At 40.9% G+C, this 21,379-nt stretch overlaps 1 protein-coding gene across 3 annotated transcripts in view; it reads left to right on the top strand.

The window, feature by feature from the left end:
* Positions 1-2,131: 2,131 nt before the first annotated feature.
* The window catches only part of cntfr (ciliary neurotrophic factor receptor), a 213,303-nt gene continuing 194,055 nt past the window's right edge, over positions 2,132-21,379 (top strand). For 2 of the 3 annotated variants that reach the window (XM_063888901.1, XM_063888899.1), the window contains exon 1: positions 5,883-6,099. The gene's annotated coding sequence lies outside the window, so the exon portion shown is untranslated. Of the gene's footprint in view, positions 2,331-2,500; positions 2,602-5,882; positions 6,100-21,379 lie in introns of those variants that run through there. The other variant, XM_063888900.1, reaches the window with a different exon arrangement.

Raw genomic sequence — 21,379 nt, 5'->3', positions numbered from 1 at the left:
GCATGTCTTGCATTATTCGGACAGCTTTATTTAGGGTTGACATATTGAAACTTTGTAAGGTTTTTAACAATTCAGTGCACACACTCAACGCTGTCATCAGCTTACATCCTTATGTATACACAGTTAAAACAGAGTTGGTGCAACTGACAGTATAGGTACATTATTATTCACCTGATACTTGAACCGCTTTGCTCAACAGCCACACATTTGGTATATCATCCTGCCATGATATATTGTATGTACACAAAATACACACATTCTCAAAAATCCTGCAGGGTCTGCAGCAAAATATTTAAGTGCCATTTTATGCAGCTCATCAAATATTTTCATACATTATCCCAAAGTCTGTAAAATGGTATTAAAACAAAGTGATTGGATTCGTATCTTATCATTTCATAAACACACAGTCATTTCTCTTTTTCTATATTCAGTATTCAATGTGCATATTTTATAGTTCTCTATTTATGCCATGGAATGATAATATGAACTCTGTGTTGCAATGCAGTGAATCACCCTTTATGACCTCGCAACAGTGCACCAACTTTGTCGTTTTCAATTCAATATAATTATTTCGTAAGTTATTTGTGAGTATAATAGTATCGGACAAACCCGTTGTATTCTTTTAAGATTTATTTATTCTTCAATTAAATCAACATTACATGTTGCCTTGGTAACTACTTTTCCTGGGGTCCATATAAAAGAAAAAACTAAATTACGCAGTGACTTTAAAACCTTATTTTGATTTAGTTTTAATCCAATTGTGGACTTCAGACTAGACATTCAGCGTTGCAAGAGGCAAATCTTCCATTTGGTTTATTTAACCCAGTACGAGTCAGGTCTTGACCCTGGCTGTAGGCAAGAGCATGCAGCTCAACCTTGATGCTATTGCTTTCCATCATTCCACCAATTTCAGTTTAAACCTAATGCCCTTTTCTTCTCTGTGCAATCCCTTGAGAGATGTACTACTGCTTCTTTGTGTGCAGCAGATATTTGAATTGTAAAAATAAGTGCACATGGGAGCAGGGTATAATACCATGGAATTGGTGCTGTTATACTAAATCATTTATTTTTGCTTTGCTTGAGGGAGGCCAAAGGGTCAGCTACGGAACAACAGCCACAGAAAATGTTAAGGAGATGGTACCGGCCTTAAGGACACTCCTTTTGGCAGACACTCTGCTAACATACAGTATGGGTTTAGACAGAAGTTTTCCAGAATCCCTTTATGCATCCTTGTGGATGAATGTCTATGTGCAATAAATTAAATGCTGAGCAAAATATAAATATGGAAATACATGACTCATTCTAGTTTAAATGTCTTCCCATGAGAAAGTTAATGAACATTTAACCTGGTTAAGAGTTCTAAAATATCGCACATGGGTATATGGGTCTGTGGAGACTATCTGACCTACTTGCTCTAAATTGACTTTTATTTGACGCCTTCCATAAGTTTTGAATTGCAGTGCTGACTGAGCTACAGATACTTTCGGAACAGAGTGAACAGGTTTGTCTGTCAGGTGGGACTTATGATAATTTGTTGATGTTCACCTTAGAGAGCATTTCAAATCAGTCAATCCACTTTGGCTTGGCCTAGAGGCAGAGCTGTAGTTTCATGTCTGGGATCAAAGGAGCAGAACTCTCACCTTGGTTTGCTGCTAAACTATATTTACTGTCACTCAGTTCTATCTGACAGGATTATGGGTAGCTTTCACAGCAACTGTAAATTGTAAATTAAAAAAAACTGTAGCCTGGAGCTGAGTAAATGTAGTACATTCTGCCAGTCAGATGCTGATTTTAGTTTTGCCCTAATTCACATTCTGGATACACCAGCAGCAAGGACTAATATTCAACTGTAGGCCTTGTCTGTAACAAAGTGAAGGTTATATTTGCTTATTTTGAATACAAACATAGGCTACTCAATTCGGGGAAACTGGAAGGTATTTAAAAAAGAGGCTCGAAACTTTATATTGAAATATTATTTTGACAACTCAGCCTTACATTTTGGACAGGAAGTGGTTAATGGTCCACCTGCAAAGTTTGATCACCACTTTTTCCTCATGACCGGAAGTCTACCTAAAAGAAGTTGCTTTAAAGAACAATGACGCAGATGCTGTCAAAGAAAAGGTCGGGATGTTGTAAGTACTACAAAAAGTGAGGAGAACCATGCCATATACGACAGGACGTGCACATGCACTACATTTATAGGCTAACTAACTTTGTTTGCTAAAAGCTAACTTCGTTGCTACTCCTTGCCAACATGTTTTGGCTTCCATGCAGCTCCCCATCCCCATCGGCTGCCTGTCACCACTGCTCTGTAACTAAATATTGGCAAGGTAAAATCGTCAAGTTTAGAAAATACATAATGTGTCAGTGCTTAGTACACAAACTGGTTGCCGAAGTGAGTTGCTGTATTTATTTTTAGGGTGTACTTAGCATTGCCCTAGGCGTCAATTAGCGTCCGCACATTCACTGACACTTATGTTCCTTTTCTTATGTAACAAAGGGGAACCGTGCTTCACCCGGACCATTATACTGCAAGCTGACCATTGCAAGAAGCTGGGAGGATATTTTCCAGGGACTGCCGATGATTCGGTTATTTTAAAGGTGAGTACCAATGATGTGATGTTGTGTCATTGTAACGTAAGGTGGGTTTGCGCACAGCTCTGCGTCCTTCACCGTCACGGTAGGAGCCGTTGAGTCGTGCAAGCTAGCTGGATGACAGTTACGCGTGTGCACAACTTCGTTTTACTCCTTGTGTTGTGCTGGTGTTTGTTTCGGTTGTGCATAAACAGTTCTCTGTTTGGTTATGCCTCTTCGTTGTTTTATTATTCGTCTACCAGAGGTGGAAGAATAACTCGGATTATTGACTTACCATGTTTTTAAATGGCATTTTATAATGTGTTTCTGCTGCACTATTTCTTAATGCTCTTAATGTCTTTTATTTTTGTAAAGCACTTTGCATTGTGTTGAAAGGTGCTATATAAATAAACCTGCCTTGCCTTCAGTAAAAGTTATCATAATACAGTGTAAAAATAAAGTTCAAGTCCTGCCCTATAATGTGTTCTTAAGTAAAAGTAAAAGAGTATTAGAATCAATTAAGGGCCCAAAGTAAAAGTGCTCTTTGTGCAGAATGACCTACTCAAGCAACATATATTTATTTGAATTATTGCTTTATAATTATTGCTTATTTATTGTGTTCACTTCAATGTTGCACTTTGTGAAAGTATATATTTATACACTACTGGATAGCTCAACCTATCATATGATATACTATTATATTAGCTGATTTATATTTTGTATTTATAATCTGCAAAGTAGCAAACAACTTAAACGGTAAAGTAAATGTAATGGAGTAACAAGTACAACATTTGCCTACACAATATAGCGGAATAAAAGTATAAAGTAGCATCATGGGGAAAAAAATCAAGTACAATTACCTCTTTAGTACAATACTCGAGTAAATATACTTAGTTACATTACACAACTGTCTACCCACTGTATGCATTTTTTCTACTTTTGATTGTGTTCCAAAACACAACGCAGTTTGTGATGCAGTTTTGTTTTGATACAGTGAAAAGCAGAAGCCTCTTTCACCCTTCATGCTTTCAGTCACTTTGTTGAACCTTAACACTTGTTGTTGTTCAGTTATGCTCAATTATGTCTGAGTGAGATTCAGGGTCATTTCTGTGTTCTACAAGAGGATGTTCTACTCTTTGTATGGCTCTTGCTTTTTTGCAGCAACACAGCACACTATTATGACTCACCATTCATATGTGAACTACATCAACATGACCTGTAAAATTATAAAACCCCAGTGCCTGTAATGAGCAAAATGTTCCATAATATTCACATATAGGGTACATATACAGCCGCGAAAAGAAAAAAAGAGACCAATACAGCATTATCATTTTCTATTGTTTTATTATTTATAGACGTCTTTGAGTTAAATGTTTTTATTTATTTATTGTATTCTATAAACTACTGACACTTTTTAATTGTGTTGGAATCAAACAGACACTGGAATGGCTGCCATACTACAAGATTTAAGACAAATGGTCTCTTCATTTTTTTCCGAGCTGTATATTGCCTATTAAATTAATATTGTGCTTATAATTGATAAAGCCCGTGATACACATGTTAAATGACTCTCACATGAATACAAGTGTGATCATGAGTATTAAGTTATAATAGGGACCTTTAACATATCATTTAAAGTGTAAGGGCAGAGAAAGCTCATACCTCTGAATGACTTGTGGTATGTAAAATAGCCCTGATAAAGCGCTATATAAGTACAGTCCATTTACTACTAATCAGTTATCGATAATTGTTTTTTAATTTTCTCTTCACAAGTGCCACGTCTTTTAACAATAGTTGTTCATCTTGGTTATGAAATGATAGATTTGTTCTCCAGTCAATGTTTTGCTGAACTGTGTCCACCCTCTCATTATTATTAACGTGCATTCCAAAGAAAAAGTCATAGTTTTGGACCTAATTTTAATCAGTTAGGAAATACATATTGCTAAATACTTTAAGTAGTTTCTGAGATAAGTACAACAAAGCTGAAACTGGCAAAAAAGCTTTACCTTTTAAGTGTCCGCGTCTTCTGAGGTAATTCCAACGTCCTCTTCTCTTTTTTCTCGTACGGTCTTCCTCTCTGTTTTGTCGCTTGTTAGCAGACCCTACACACGATAGCAGAGCGAACAGGTACAGGAGGCGAAGAGCAAGGAGATCATTGTCCACTAGTTAATCGATCAAGGACGGATAAAAAAACCCCCAAAAAAACCTAAATTGGTCAGGAAATATACTTTGGCAGCCGTTAATATACCTGGGCGGCCCGCCCAAGTAAAGTCTGTGGGAAACCCTGAGTCCACATAACCATTTCAGATTAAACCAGTGAATCATACGGCTTTGCAAGGACTTCGGCACACGCACGCCTCAGGCCTGGATGTGTCGACATTAGGAGGTGCCGTGTTAAACTGCTGTTCCGAATGGTGTTTGGAATCACAGGAAAAAACTGGCCTCTCGGGTATTATTGTGATAATAAATCACTTCCAGTAAAGCCATTCATTTCAGTTCAAGGTTCTCAAGAGCAATATGGTGCTGAAAGTTCCTGGACATTAAATGATAAATGTGTCAGGAGCTGGTCAACTATCCATTGTACATGCTGTACTGGTCACATTTGTTATAAAAGAAAGATGATGCGTCCGTGGTGTTTTGTAGCCTTGGCTATCGCTGGATGTATCTCCCAAGAATATTCCTTTCTCAATCCATCATCTTCTGTATTCCCACTTTCATGTTGTGCACTGGTTTTAAATACTTTGTGAATACGAACAGCTTTTTTTGAATTTCATTTATAACTCCCACTCGAAGCACTTCATCTGTGGCGTTTCCATCGCCTTTCCTCAAGGTGTAATAGCTGTAATGCAATCGTATCAGCCTGGCAGCAGAAGGTCGACTTTTAAAAGGTTTTCATTACTGAAAAGGTCAGCTCTACCAGGTGTGAAGCACTGCCACAGCCAAGATGGAAAAGTCAAAAGACATTGAAAAGTATTTAATTGGAAGAATTGTCTCTAATTCTATTAGATGTATTTATTCCTTTCTGGGGAAGCCTGGAAAAAAAGTGTCTCTACATGGTGTTTGTTCACATCCAAAGTAGGGAGTTGTGTGTGTAAAAGCTTGATTTCTGTGTGTGGGCTGTTCTCTCCACTACCCTGAGCGGTGGCTAGGGGGTGCACTGTGGACACGGTGTGTGTATGGGCAGGAGAGAGAGAGAAGGGGAGAGAGATAGTGTGTGTGTCTCAGTAATGTATTCCTGCCTGTGGCTGGGCTGGTCACATGGGGAGAGCAGCCTGTTTAAAACAGCCTCAGCTCTCTCACTCGGAGCAGTGCGAGACACAGAGACAGACGCACGCGTTCTCCCTCTCTCTTTCACATATGCCCACACGCACACACACACACATGCGCGCAGACGGCAACTTTCCTCTATCGGACTGACACTACCACACGCGGCAGGATTGACACACTCCCCCTCCTTGCTACAGTGGAGAAGAGGATAAGGAGTGACACATCAGGAAAAAAAAAGAAACACAGAAAAAAAGAGGAGTGAGTAGAGATTTGATATTTTTCTCATTGTGATTTCTGGGACTTCTTCAGTGAGTAGGATGGATGATGGCACTGTGGGGGGCTAAAACCTGAGCAAAGGTGACAGAAGAGAGCGGAGATGTGGCTCTGTAGAACCACATCGGGATACCTCTCCATCAATCTGTGCCTCTGTCTGTGGGATTTAATGCCGTTAATTAGCAGCGTGCGCCTGGAATGAGAGGAATGCCATTGAGCGGGGTTTGCTTCGAGACCCTCGCCCTCTCCCGTGTCCTCTGTGTCTTTTTTTTTAATGTGTATTGCATGCCGGCTGCATGGTGGTGGTCTGCCGTGCTGATGTTGAGTCCCTGAGAGACGCACGCTGCTCCCCCGTGTTAAATAGACGCTCATTGATATGCAGATGGAAGGGGATAGACTCTGTTCCAGGGATATGAGTGAGTGATGTGTCAAAGGGAGAGGGGGACAGTTTGTTGCCTTTCCTCCTCCTTATCTCTTCTGTCTCTGTATCTCTCTTTTATCATCCTTTCTCACTTTCTCCCACTTCTCCTGTCCCCCTCTTTTCATTAACTTTGCCGGCAGCTTCCTCTGATTTCTCCCTGTCTCCCTTTTTTTTTTCTTTCATCCAACTCTCTATCTCACTCTCTCCCCCACGCTGGTACATGCCGGTATACATAGTGGATTCCTCAGCTGCATAGAAAGAGAGAGGATCGCTAAGGAGGGGAGGGAAGGGGAGAAGAAAGAGAGAGGAATGAAGGAGAAAGTGGAAGGAGGGGAGGGTTGGGGGGGGGGGGGGGGGTATTGAAAAGGCTGACACTGGCTTGGACAATTAGCCCGGGGAGTCTGTCCTGGGGTGCTATTCTGAGAGGGGCTTTGGCCCCTGGGCCCTGGGCGCTGGGTCACGGGATGCCTTGACCCCTCCAGTCGACAGCTAGGCATGGGAGCCATTATCACGGCCTGATTGATTAGCACTGAGCGGAAATCCCTTTTCTCTTCACTCCTCGGGAGAAAAAGACGGGCGCTTTTTGTCCTTTTGCTGGTTTAGTATCTGCCTGCCTGAAGGTGGAAAGCTATTCTTTTTTTTAACTGTTGTCAGTTATGGAGGTCTGGTGTCTATATATCTTCTTTCTCTAGGGGTTATCTTTTCCTGTCTTATGTTTTTACTCGTAGACAACATGTGTGCAGGACAGCCAAGTCTATGAGAAAGTTTTATTTTTTTGGGCGGGACTTTCCAATATTTCAGACATCTGTTCTGATCGTGTTTCCACATTCCTCTCATCATCCTGTGAGTTATGCACCTGCAGAGCTTGTTAGTGATGCACTTTAGAGGCTACCGGGGAGTGAAGGCGAGAGAATGGAAACTGTGTGGTGAGAAACAAACGTGATGAAAGAGAGCTGGGGGTAACGTACACTCTGGGACAGCTCTCTACAGTGTGTGCGTTTCCCCTCTTTACCGTGTCCCCATCTCCATCTCGTTTTTGAGTTTTGATCTTCCCGTGGTCTCATCTCGCGCTTACTTTCGCTACTTTTCACTCACCCCCCCCCACCCCTACCCCCCACGCCTCCTCTGACTGGGAGTTTAGCGGGGTGTTTAGCCCAGCTCATGGCTGATCAAAGCAGTGTGTGTCAGACCGGGCTTAGCCCAGGCACTCCTAATGGAGCAACCGTTTTCATGCCTAGTTGGTAGCGGAGCGGGAGGGAGGGTGATGTGAGGTTTGGTAGGGGGGGGGGCTGACAGAAAGAGTTCAAGGGAGGGAAAGACAGACAGACGGACAGACAGAAAGAGAAAGGGGTACGAATAAGAACTGCAGATAACAGCAGGCAGGCTAATAGAGTGAAAAAGAAAGACAGGCAAGCGGGGGAGAGACATTTTCTGTCAAAAGCCCACAGAGAGCCACAGAAAGAGACAGACGGAGAGCAGGGAGATGGCCAGTAAATATCTTTCTAGCTTTTTTTTTTTCGTAGTCGAGGGACCTCGCACCAGTAGGGCATACAGTTTAGCACAGGATAGCTCCCACACATGGTTTGGTTTTAGACTGGAAGCAACACCAGACAGGAAGAGGCCTGAATGTGTGTGTGTTTGTGTGAGAGAGAGAGGGAGAGAGAGAGAGATAACGTGGAGAAAAGAAAAAAGAGATGTGTATGTGTTTGCCTGGTAAGCATCTGTGTGCCTGTGTGTGCACATGCCAAGCAGCAGACAGGCATCCATGTAAACAGTGTATTGATCAATAGACTATAAAGAAGGTGGTCTAGACTTTTTGGACAATGACCCTGAAATCCAAAGTTTTACGGCTTCTTATAAAGACATTTTTGGAAGAAGAAAGAATTTCTCAGCAGGTTAAGGGGGTTGAAAAAAAAGTGTTAACCTTGAGAAATAAAGTCCTTTAAATTCAGTATGGTACTTATATCTTATTAAGGGCCCCCGTGATGACCGAAAAAAAGGACCAGGGTGACATTTTAAAGTGATTCTCCAGAGATGTAGAGTGCGAAATGATTGAGAAGGGATGTCAGGGTTGATTAACTGTCACTTAAAGACTTTTTTTTAAAGTGTTATAAATACTTCTGAATTTATCTTCTCTCCTCTATTCTTTCCTCTACTCTCTTCCACAATGAACTTTTTCCCCACAAGTTTCCCCTTTTTCATCCCCTAATATATCTCCTCTCCTCTCCAATTCAATTCCCCCCTCCCTTTTTCCGCCTCCTCTGCTGTCTCTTCACACTTTCGCACTCATCATCTTTTACTCTCTCCGGTCTTACCTTCATTTTTCTCTTGCCTCTCCTTCTCCCACTTCTGGTGTTTATGACAGAAGAAAGGTAAGGTAAAACTAGGATAATATTTCCCCTAACATACTTACTGCCTGGGTAAACATCCTTGGACAGATGTCCAAGTGCGGGCGTGATCAGAGTAGGGCAGAAGGAAGTGGGTGGGGGCGGGGGGGGGGGGGGGGGACGTGAATCTTACTGCTGTAACTACACAAAGGCTACAAATTGGAAGCTGGTGTTGAGAGGGAGGAGGTGGAGAGACTTGTTTTTGCCTTGAAAATTGAGAGCATTTCTGGAGGGCACTTTGAGGTTTGGCCCTGAAGCGTTTTCAGATAAAGTTAGCTCTGTTTTTTAACTGGCATTGACCATCGCTATCACTTTTTGAAACGAGACACATCACTCACTTCAACTGGCTGCCATTTTGGCTTTTCCCGGTGCGCTCTACAAGCAGGTGTCCGTACACCTAGCCAAAGACGGTTGGAAAATGAACCACCACTCTATCCCAAATCTGGAGTCTTACAGTCACAGTGGTGCAATAACACAAAGTACATTTACTTAAGTAATATTTTAACATGCTTGCATTTAACTTGTGTTCAGTAATAGTTTCAACTCAGGATTTTACTTGGAATGGAATATTTTAAGACCATAGTACTTCTACTTTTACTCAAGTATAAGACCTGAGTACTTTTTCCACCAGTTTAACAATTTGTGCTTGTCAACAAAATAGCTCTGAATTCTGAACTCCAAAAAAAAGGCTCTAATTTAAGGTGTGAAGAACAAAGTAGGCTAAACCTGTGTTCACTCTTGTCAGAATAATTTAATCAATATTTAATTCCTAACGCTGCTAATGTAATTTGCAGGTTGCAGCAATAGTTTAATTCCGCTGCCACTAACAACTTTTATATCTCAATCGACAAAAGCTGATTACAGTTTGCCTCTGATTCCTTTTAGATGACTGTAAGATTATAAATACATAAGTATATTAAAACTGAACCTAATTAGATTTACTGAAGGATACAAAAGGATTTAGATCTGATAAGCTGACTCACTGGATTTTGAAATACTGTTAAAACTCTATCCTAGGAGAGGTTCAGAAGAATAGACTATGAAGGAGAAAGGAAGGGAAGAAATAATAATGTGATAGTGTGTAAGCGTGTGTACATGAACGCATCAGAGGTGTATGATATATGTCGAGATCTTTGAACGCAGCCATTCTCCAAACGGCAGCGAAGAGTAGAAGGAAGCAGGTCCCACGCCTTTTCTCCGTCTTCCCTCTCTCTTTTTAGTTAGCTATGCCACTTGCTGTGTGCTTTTATCTAAATGCACCTGAGGGTGTGAGAACATGACAAGATTTTGTTGAGATTTGGCCCCAATTAAGGCAGCCTCACAAGCATTTGAGATTTTACAACGTCTTCCTCTTTGCACCCTGAGCTTGACAATCTCAGAGGGGAGGTGGGGGGGGGACTTGTGTGTAATTATTTCTGTAATCCGAAGGAACTCTTTGTACATTTTTTATATGCAGAGGACATGCAGATGTTAAAACTGTCTCAAATGCCATAACATATCCTCTTACTTTGCATCAGGACCTGGGAAATGTTCCTAAAAAAAGCTCTTTAAAAAAACAAAAACCATTTGTGCTCCTTTTGCCGTCTTTTCGCCTTGTTTCTCTGCATGTGAGCCACTCTGTCAATCTGCCTTCATGCTTGTCAACTTGCACGTGTGCCAGCGGGGTCAGTTTGCGCGTCAACTTGTTTGCGCATCTGCTCTCCTTCGCTGGGTTTTCATCCTTAGACAGCTCTCTGTTCAGCCCCTGTAGCATTCTTGCAGCGGAGGCAATAAAGCAGTTTGACTGCTCTAACTTTTTGATCAAAGTAAACGACAGATGAAAGGAAGGAAATGGAATATGCGTCAATCACCCCATCACCCGCACGAAAACTGCCTCCTCCAGTAAGTGGCAAACCTACTAAATATATACAGGTCCGGAAAAAATTAAGAGACCACTCCAAATGTTTCTTAAATCTTTATCTGTACCTGTATGGCAGCTATTCCAGTGTCTGTTGAATTCAGAGAAAAAATTGTCAGTAGTTTAAAGAATACAAAAAGAGGTCTATTCTTTTTTTCCGCTGCTCTATATTGCCATTAGAACAGCAGCAGCAAGCTTCATCTAAATTGTATACATGCTAGAAACACGCACACGCACTTTTGCATTCTGACATATGAATATAACTTCCTTAGACACACACCCTGTATGTTGAAGTGCATCTTGTGGATAAGCAGAGTAACTTATAATATGCCTCCAGGCTACAGGACCATATAGTACAGCATGCAGAACAGGAAGATGCTTGTAAGAGAATACGTTCATGGGAAAGTACATGATGTGGGATGTGTATCCTCCCATCTTTCGGTACATATTGTAAGTTTGTTAATACTTCAGTATAAATGACACAAACTCTAGCTTTGTGTTTTTATTATTATTAAATGTAGGCACTTCTTGCTCAGTAAATGTTGAAAACGATGATAGTAAATAGATGGATAGATACAGTATACACCTTATTGATCCCAATTTGGGAAATTATATCCTTATGAAGCAAATAAGGGTCGCCATGTGTAGTTCTCCTACTTTTTTGGGGACATTCACAATTTTCCATCCCAAGATGTTACCCCTGTGGCTAGTTATTTGTCACACCAGAGAAATAGAAATGTAGCAAAGAAAAGCAATTCTGTTTTTCACTTTTCGCTAATAAGCCGTTGTCAAATGGTCAGAAATTGCCAACATCTCAGACTTTACCTCACCCACCTGTAACTGTATCAAAGGAGGTGAATTAGCCTGTACTTAAATCAATTTCTCTTGCCATCCCCTTCTCTTTGTAATAAAACATGTCTGCACAATGCATGTACAGTATAGTTTGACCCGTACATGTATCATTTAATAGCAATAGTCTTTGATCCTTTATCCTTTACATTTTTTTTCCTGTGTTTTATTAATGAAATTATTTTTGTGGTGGTCACAATCATTGTCTTTCCCTCCTTTGGTCATGCTGCAGTTTTTCTATTTATCCCAAACTAATAAGCTATACATCACTGCCAGTGAAGAAGAAGATTTTATTTCCAAAGTGTGAGAGTGCAGTTTATTTGTTCATGCTGCCAAACGTTGCTTGTTTTATGCATCCCCTGACAAGGTGTCAAACGAGGCGAGCGGAGAGACGCGTGGCTGTCAGGGAAAGTAACAGGACATCAGAGGAAAGCTGGCAACTGAATAAGTGAGACAACAAGGAGAGGCTTTGTGTTGCTAATGGTAGACAAGATCGTGGTCATTCTTGAGGGAGAGGAAAGACGCAGAGGTCAGGAGAAGCGACAGAAAAAGTAGATTCTAAAAAAAAAAACAGAAGAGCGTTTTCACCCGCGACGGAATAGACAACCAAAACATCGAAGCCCTGACAGGACAAAGGACAGTATGTGACTTGTTGAGGGAGGGATTAAAAGAGACAGCGGAAAGACGACTCGAGAGGTTCGAAGGAGGCTCCGAACAAAAGCAATTGTGGTCAAAGGCGAGGAGCAAAAGAAAGTAGATTCAATGATGAAGCAGACAGCAGTTTTACTGAAGGATTACATCAGGCAGGATTGGGACTAGAATAAAGGTGGCAGATAGAAAGGAGGCAATGATAGACCTGGAGGCTAACGGCAAACACGATTGTGGTCAAACATGGGAGAGGAGGACCAGAAGGGTGTGGAGGTGATGGCAGGAAATGTGCGGTTTCTGAAAGACTTTCAACAGAGTGATTAGAGCAGTAAGAGAAGACAGGAGGAAACCGAGGGCAAAACACAACGAGAGAGGTGAACACATGGAAGCCTACAACCATTATGGCCACTTTAGGATTGAGGTCAGGGAAGAGGATGGGGACCAAAGATTAGAGGAAATGAAAGGGGACTGGTTTGGAGCGGAGACGATGCTTGTTGATGTGACAATGGTCATCGCGGAGAATACAAATGGAAAAAGAGGCAGGCGATCAAATGACAAATGCAGGGGGAAGACACAAACCTCAAAAGTTAGACATTTCCTGCGGCAGTAGTACTCAACATGAAATTGAATTTGTTTTTTTTTAAGCATGCGAAATGTCAGTTGTCCAGGCAAGACAATGTTATGTGACATCCTTGCAGATAACACATCAACTTTGCAGTGTCAACTGACGTTTCTGGAACACACGTAAACCAAAATAACCTGAAGACGTTAGTAAATTGGATTCTTGTTTTTTGCCCTCACAGCTACACTCTATTTGATATTCCAGTCTGCTCTCACAGTACATCAGCAATGGGATTCTGCAACACAACCACCCTCATTTATTTTCATGTTTACTTCTTTTTTTAAACTCAAATTGAGACCTGACATCCCCACCCGTGGGGGCGGAGGATGTTCTGGGATCGAGACGCGCTATTAATTATGCAAAGTGTTTAAAAATGGATGAATTTTCCATCAATCAGGAAATCAACATTAGGGTTCCCACTTTGTAATAATGACATTCAGATATCTATATTATTTTTGGGGAATTTTTCACACACATTTATTTATTTCAGATATCAAATATATGCCGGCTGTTGAAAGGCTTTGGGCCCTGCCGCTGGCATTTCAGGCTGTAGGTTGGTGTGTGTATGTGTGTGTTTGCGCAGCCCGTGTCTATCAAATGCCCAAGTGGCTGAAGCTCCTTATGTCCGTCTCTTTCCATATCAGTCCATATATTTGCTCGGGGACGTTTACATAACCATGCCTCTATGCACGTGTGGTTGTGTGTGAGTTTGTGTGTGTGAGAGATAGAGTGAGTGCCTCTCAGAGCCGGGGGCTTTTAATCTATTAAAGCCTGATCCTTAAACACTAATCAATGCACCCTTTTATATTTCCATTACAGTGCAGAGGGAAAGGAATAAATAAAGCATGGCAGGGGAGCTCAATAGTGGCCACATAGCGTTTGGGAAGTCCCACTGGTTGTTCAAACCAGAGGAAGGATAATGCTTGACTTATTTCTGTTCATAGGCGTTGCTGTGCTGCTGCGGTACAATTTACATTTAAAATGATACTATATTTTGTATGAAATCTCAAATGGCACGCAGAGATTGCAGACCTCCGCCAATGCTGCATTTAATACCGCCTTGGATTTGAAAATGGAAGATTTAAATGAAATCCTCTTACTCAGAAATACTCAGTGGAATTTGGTCTTTGCATTGGTATTAGTATTATACAGCGCTTGGGGAGTAGTGTTTGGTGCCATTTAAACCCGTCCACACTACGTACTTTGTCTGATCTGGGACTTGAACCGGGGATATTCCACTCTCCAAGCCAAGTCCCTATGGACTCAGTAACTACTGTCCTATTGTTTTATTTTTTGATATATGCCATGGGAATGACGAGGCTCGGGATGGCATGTTACCTTTCATGAACAGGTGTCACCTTGCATGGCAGCCCCTGCAGTATAAAAACAGTCCATATACCCATTTACGATCTATCCAGGGTTTACATACACCTGTTGACCAATGTCAGTAGTATTCATCTCCAGAACCCCCCACTTTTTTCTAATTTTGCCTTAAAGGTTTGCGTCTTTAGCTAATGAATATTGTTTATGGTTGTTTTGTCTCATCATATTTCATATTTCCATAAATTCATGCAAGGCCATTTCTTATTTATATTGCAAGTACTGTAGACATGTCAGATGATTTTAGATATCAAAGCATATTTATGTGTTGAAACGGCTCAGATCTTATTTTCACAGTTTAGGTCATTGCCAAAGAACTTGATGGGTAAAGAAATAAGCAGTCAGGTGATCAGACAGGTTATTAACAAGCCTAAGGTGATGCCCGATTATTTGAAGTACATTTAATTTGGAGTTAAAAGTGACTCTTTTTGTTTTTAATCACAGAGCTTAAAGAACGCTACCAAAGCTCTGAACCACATGTTCTCTCTCTAACTAGGATCTGTGTCTCTACAATTAAAAACATGATTAATTATTGTACACTTGACACCTCCCCCTTTCATTCAGACTGATAATTGCCTCTGCTTGCGCGAGAATCTCTGCTTTTTGTGCAACATGCTCTATTAGCAGGTCCTCCCACCCCCTCTCTTTTTCTTCTTGTTCTTCTTCTTTACATGTAGGGCTCCTTTGGCTCATGGTCTTGCACCATTATTCCTTTGAGCCCGCGTTTAACCGGTGATATATGCACTGTAGCATTCAGCTGTCGGGAGAGAGAACACTTTCAAGCGGACAATATGCAGTCCCATTTTTAAGACAGCAACTTACTGCAGTGCAACAGGAAGCCACGGTCAACCCCCCCCCCATTTAAACCAACTAAACTGACAGTATTTGCCCCTCCTCAGAGTACAATTTATTAGCTATGTCTGCTTGTGTACATGTCCCTCAACCCCAATTAATTTAGTATACTTAAGTGGCAGATTTGCATTAGGCTGAGCTATCCCTTAGAGTATACTTTATTAGCGTTGTCTGGGTAACCCGCACCAACAGCCCCCCCATTGCAACCCCACCCATCCCCTCGTATCCAACTCGCACACTTCTATTTCCCCACACTTAACCAACAGTATTTTTTCTTCACCCGAGTGTACGTGTGTGTTTTTCCGCTCCGCTGTGGTAGTTTATTAGCGATGTCTCCTTTGATAGTTAGTGTGCACGCCTGATTATGGCTGAAAGGGAGTGGGCCGGGTGCTGGGCCGGAGGAAGTCTGCCTAATGATATTAACAACATCCTTTATTGGGTGGCTACTGCAGGGAGAGGGAGGGAGGGTGAGGAAGGAGAAGGGAGGGAGGGGGAATAGACTGAAAGAGTGGGAAGGAAAAAGGGGAAACAGGGGAGAGTGGACCTTTTTTGGGGTGAATCAAAGAGACAGTGTGTGGAAGGCAAGGGGGGTTACTTTGTCAGGGGATTTAGCCAGAAGAAAAAAAAAAGGAAGGGGTCGATTGACAGGAGGCAAAATAAACAGGACAGAATTATGAGCGGGGGGGGGGGGTTTAACTTTATAGAAGTGGCTCCGACCCAATACCTTGATGCTAGATATTCCCACTCCATTGTCATATATATTCTACAGAGCTGTTTGAGCCCCTCTAATATAAATTACAAATTGCCTTCTGGCTCCATCATGGAGGTCCACTGGGGGTTGGATTATCCATGTGTACATAATGGGGCAAACAGCAGGGCCCGAAAAACAAGGCTACCTGAGAAAAACATTGTTGCGATACTGACTTTAAGTGTGTGTGAAGGAGAAGCCTCAAACAAATGGCTTCTTAACATATATTTTTTTTCTGTAAAATAGCCAGAAAGTCATCTCAGATTGAGGCACAAAATCAAAAAAGAGCAGAAACAATATGTCTAATACTGTTAAAGAATAAGTCACTGGTTTGTTCTCATTAGTCATTGCAGGTTTTCATAAAAAAAGGGAGATATAAACTTTATTTTCAGGTTCACACTATTATTTTTGTTTCTCTGAGAACATGTTGATTTTACGTAAAAAAACAACAACTTTAAAATGCTTAATTTGATTGCCTGTGTAATATATAATATGGCACACCTTTGCAAAGTAGATTTTGGAGACAAATTTGCATGGGAGACTGTTAAACATTGTTTCAAACGTATGCACAAGACTGTCAATTCATTTTACGGTATCGTATCTTCAACAGATCAATCGGTTTGTGCGTTAACATCAAGGTAACATTTACGTATGTCTGCACATTATCTTTTTAAATGTGTATTTAATATCATTTGTTCATTTCACAGTCATCACTTCCGTAGGTTTCAAAATATCTGTGTTAATCATTGTTGCCGTATTGAGTGTTTGCTCACAAACACATGTGCAAAAATATTCACATTATTCTTTTACTCATTCAATGTCACACAAAAGATGAAAGCAGAGGCATCATCTACACCAGAGCCCGACAGACAGGCACTGAATGAATGGCGGGGGATTATTTACATAACCGGTTTATGTTCCTTTGTGCCATCAACAGACACAAAACCAGATTGAGGTGTCTTCTGTAAACTGGCATTGTATGGTCGAGAGTGCGGAAAACACCCACGTTCACTTACGGAGAAATGCACTTCATTACGGCAATGACATTAACGACAAAACTAGTGAATCGAGGTATAATCAGTCTGTGAATCAACATGTGGAGCAACCATGGATACATTCACAAGAGTGTCATCCGGAGTCTGAGACTCTTAAGATAACATGGCACAAAAAGACACACACACAGGGCCAAATTTGAGTGGCAACACTGGGTAATACTTTCCTTTAAAAGGTCAAATGAAATGGATTTAACTGTCACGTTCAGTTTAGATACAAAAGTCTACAAAACAGAGAGCGTACTGCTTTGAAGAGAACCAGCAAAGGAAGCTTTATTCCTCTCTTAATTTGATTTGTTTTGCATCTTCAACGCCAATTATATTCATCAGTGTGTCCCTGCTCAATGTTAAAGCTTGGTTTGCTATAACAAATCAGTTTTTGCACATCCTCAAATCCTCATTTACAGACTCATTACTGCTGTATAAAACAATAACAATGCATCAAATAACAAACCAAAGAAGAAAGAAACAATGTGGGTCTTTGTTCTGAACAAACTTCCTTGTTTCACTATAGTCCCTTTAGCAAGTCTGTTTTTTTGGGAGAAAACCATGCACGAAACAGCATATGTTAACAGATGCAATCAAAAGACAATGTTCCACCCTGTCTAGCACAACCACCGACACCCACATAAACACGCAGAGCTGTCACACACACACACGCGCGCTCGTTCCACCTTACACACAAACAGTCACACACAGACAGCGTGTTGATTGTTAGACAGCAACCAATCCACATCTCCCGCAAACACCCAGTGAAAGCTGTCACCTTGAGAAGCCTCGCTCCACACCAAAAAAACGTCAGGGCTGGCAATTTCCTCTGTTTACCTTGGCGAGGTGCCTAAGGTCCCATATTCCTCCCAGATGTGTGTGTGTGTGTGCGTGTGTGCGCACAGGCATGTTTATTTGTCTGTTTGCGGGCCTGTTGGTATTCGTACGGGTGTGTGTCAGCTGTGTGGCCGTTTTGTTTGTCTGTCTGAGTTTCTGTGTGTGTGTCTGTGTGTGTGAGAACTACACAAGGACGGATAAATAAACTCATTCTCTTGCACTTGGGCTCTCTGTAAGCAGTGTCAGCATCTCTCTGCACCTGTGGCTAAGGAGACATATCACACACACACGCTAAACCACTGAGGCACACACAAATGCATGCAAAGGCATTGACTAAATGCAGCGACAGCATTTAACAAAACACACATCCTCAGTTTGCAATTATCAGTGAGCACATGCGCCTTGTCACATTCAGCGTGTCACAATGACACAGTTGTGTCATCTACCCACACGGAGAGCAGTTTGCCAGAGTAAAGATATCATTAGTATTAACCCACAATCTCTCCCCTGGTAGAGCCTGAATACCCTCCATGTGTGTGTTGAGATAACACTGACCTGTCTATGACTTGGAGGCAGAGATTAAAATAGTTCCTCATCTGTAAGGTGTACAAAGTACTACATCTAAATGACTTCTATCTGTGGGTTTGTGTGTGCGTGTATTGTTGATACAGTGTTTTTTTAAGCACATCCACCATATGTTGGTATTACCGTATATTTGTGTTCAACTATTTGTATGTGCTCAGCCTAGACCGATTGGATGAATGAATCTGCTTTTGCTAGTATTTGTATTTTGTATGTGTCTGCCTCTGCAGAGAGACGTTTTATTTTGATTAGATATGTTTTGAAGAGGACATCAATGGTCATAAATTTTGTTTTCTCTTTTCATCTGAATTCCAATATCCTCCCTTCAGCTTCTTTCAACAGTTTTTTAAACTACACTCAAAAAGCACAGATGTAGAGAGCAGATAAACACCAATCAGATCCTTGATATTTTACATCTAACTTGGGGACTTAAGGCTTTATTTAAAAAAAGCAAATGTGTGTTTTTTGTGGCGTACATTCTCCATTCTCCTTTTTTCTCTGTTTCCTGTTGTGCGAAGTTGTATAAACTCAACACACAAATACATACACACTCACACACATCTCACAGATTGCATGTAGTTGGGTTGACGGTAGCGGAATGGACATTATAAACACCTAACATCCTTCAATGTGTAACTTGTTAAGTGTTTTAACTCGATTTTTACATTTGTGATAGCAGCCTATTATTAACCTCCAATACCTTTATCAAACACGGCTTCAGCATTAGAAAACTGGAACGCTTTTACATTCACAGCGCCCGTATCAAATCATCTGAAAGGTCACCTTACAGCGGCCGGTTCCCTCGCATCAATGTCCTCCAGCAAACCAACACTGTCAATATGGAAACGACCCTGGCAAAAACAGAACTGGACAGAGCATGTAAACTGGCTGCATAAAGCGCCACAGTTCTTCGGCCAATAATTTGATGCCTGGTGGATAAAAAGCCCTGCTCTAAACACCAGCTGAACACACCATCTGTTTCTCTGCGATCCCACTCATTAGGGATACGTATTTTAATTCATATCTCTTTCCCTTGTCATTCCACGGCCAATGCTATCAGCCTTCTATTTCCTGCCATTTTTATCTAATTGTCATTTCATTTGGGTAATTGGTTGCAGTCCTGTCAGAGCTTACCATCTTGCTACTGCTCATTTTAGGGTGAGTCACTTTTTCTACTCCTTTGCAATTTTTCTTTCACAGCACTGTATTCTTTTAATTCAGTCACAACATCCTTTAAAGCTATATATACTTTTGGGCGAATTTGCAACATGAAGCTTTGAAATATCTCCATTTATAGCCATGCTTTTAGTAAAGTTCACTATAAACAGAATGCTGAATTGGGTCCCAACAGCCTTCCAGTGATTATTTTTTTCTGCCACTGCTGTGTTCATTATGTTTTTTCTGGAGAGGCCACATTTGAAAACCAATGGACCCGTCACGGAGAAGCCCAGAGGCGGCCAGTCATGCTAGCCTTCTGCTACCTCTCCCTGTAGATGCAACCTTTCATACGTTCTCCATCTGTGGCTCTATGATCACTCGCAACAGCCACCTGCAGCGGTGCCATCGCTGACAGGCACAAGTGGAATTAGTTTCATCCACCCCAATTTTAATAACGTCGTTACTGTGTGTGTGTGTGTGTGTGTGTGTGTGTGTGTGTGTGTGTGTGTGTGAGTTCAGCATGTTTTTTTAGTTGAAACATGCTTGTGATCTTGAACTCTGGCTGCCACACCATCAACTGGCCGAGAGCTGTACAAGATAATTAAAAAATCATAGTAAATACATCATTAGGTGGACAAATGTTGTGTGAAAAGAACATTTGGCAGCAAGGCGTTGCATATGTCCGGCAGCACATTTTGCATGCTTGTGTAAAAGTACGAGACGGTACAACTTTATGAGAATTATGTTTATTGGCATTTTTCTTTTTCCAGCTATAGACATACACAACTGTATAACCATCGGAAACAAAATTAACAATAAAATACAACAATAGTCGCAATGACGCAGACATTATTATAGTTCATAAGTCAATGAATAAATGCCCTGTTAAAAATATAAAATAATAGTAAGTAATGATTAAAAAAATAACATTTTAAAGAACATGTATATTTAAAATACCCCTAATAAATACATAACAATGATCACAATGTAACAAGATTATTAAAAAAAAAAACATACCAATGAATAAATGTCCAATAAAAAGGAATTAAAAAAAAGGAAAATTATAATTTCAATGGATGTTTTTTTGGCAAAGTCCATAGGGGGTTGGCCTGGGAACTGGAAGGTCACCAAGTGCCACCGTTGTGTCCCTGAGCAAGACACTGGTTACCTACACTGCTCCCCGGGCGCCGTACATAATGGCAGCCCACTGCTCCTAACACTAGGATGGGTCAAATGCAGAGACCACATTTCGTTGTCCTAGTACTTGTACTCTGTGCAATGACAATAAAGTTGAATCTTCTTCTTGAATCTTGAATCTTCTTTATGTTGAATATGAATATATATATATATTTATATATATATTTATTTACATTTTGTTTTCCAGCGAAAGACATTAACAAATGCATCCCCCCTACCAAAAGTAAATAAAATACTTATCTTAATGATACTGTTCACAGACAATATAATAGTAACCAAAATAAATAAATACAAATGTTCTGTAGAAAAAAAATACAGATAGTAAATATTACAGAATAATTTGAAGAAAAACATTTAAAAACAATATGCATTAATTAATAAAAAACTATGTAAAAAGTCATGCTTGTTGTTCACAGGTTTCAACAGTGAGAACACGCATGTGCTTGTATGTGTGCGAGTGGATGTGGATTACATTTCACTGCCAAGGCATGTTGAACAGTCGGTCAATTTCCTGCCACACGTTCAGTTTTCCCTCCCCATGACAAATTCCTCGATTTCCCCACAACACATTCCTGATGCATTATTGGTCATGGACATTATATGGTCTCACATATTCTGTCTCTGGCAGTCTGGGAAGTATCGAGTTG

The sequence above is a fragment of the Eleginops maclovinus genome, chromosome 8, assembly GCF_036324505.1.
Source record: "Eleginops maclovinus isolate JMC-PN-2008 ecotype Puerto Natales chromosome 8, JC_Emac_rtc_rv5, whole genome shotgun sequence".
Taxonomy (NCBI): Eukaryota; Metazoa; Chordata; class Actinopteri; order Perciformes; family Eleginopidae; genus Eleginops; species Eleginops maclovinus.
Note: the sequence above shows the minus strand (reverse complement) of the source record. Positions and strands in the feature narration are given on the sequence as shown.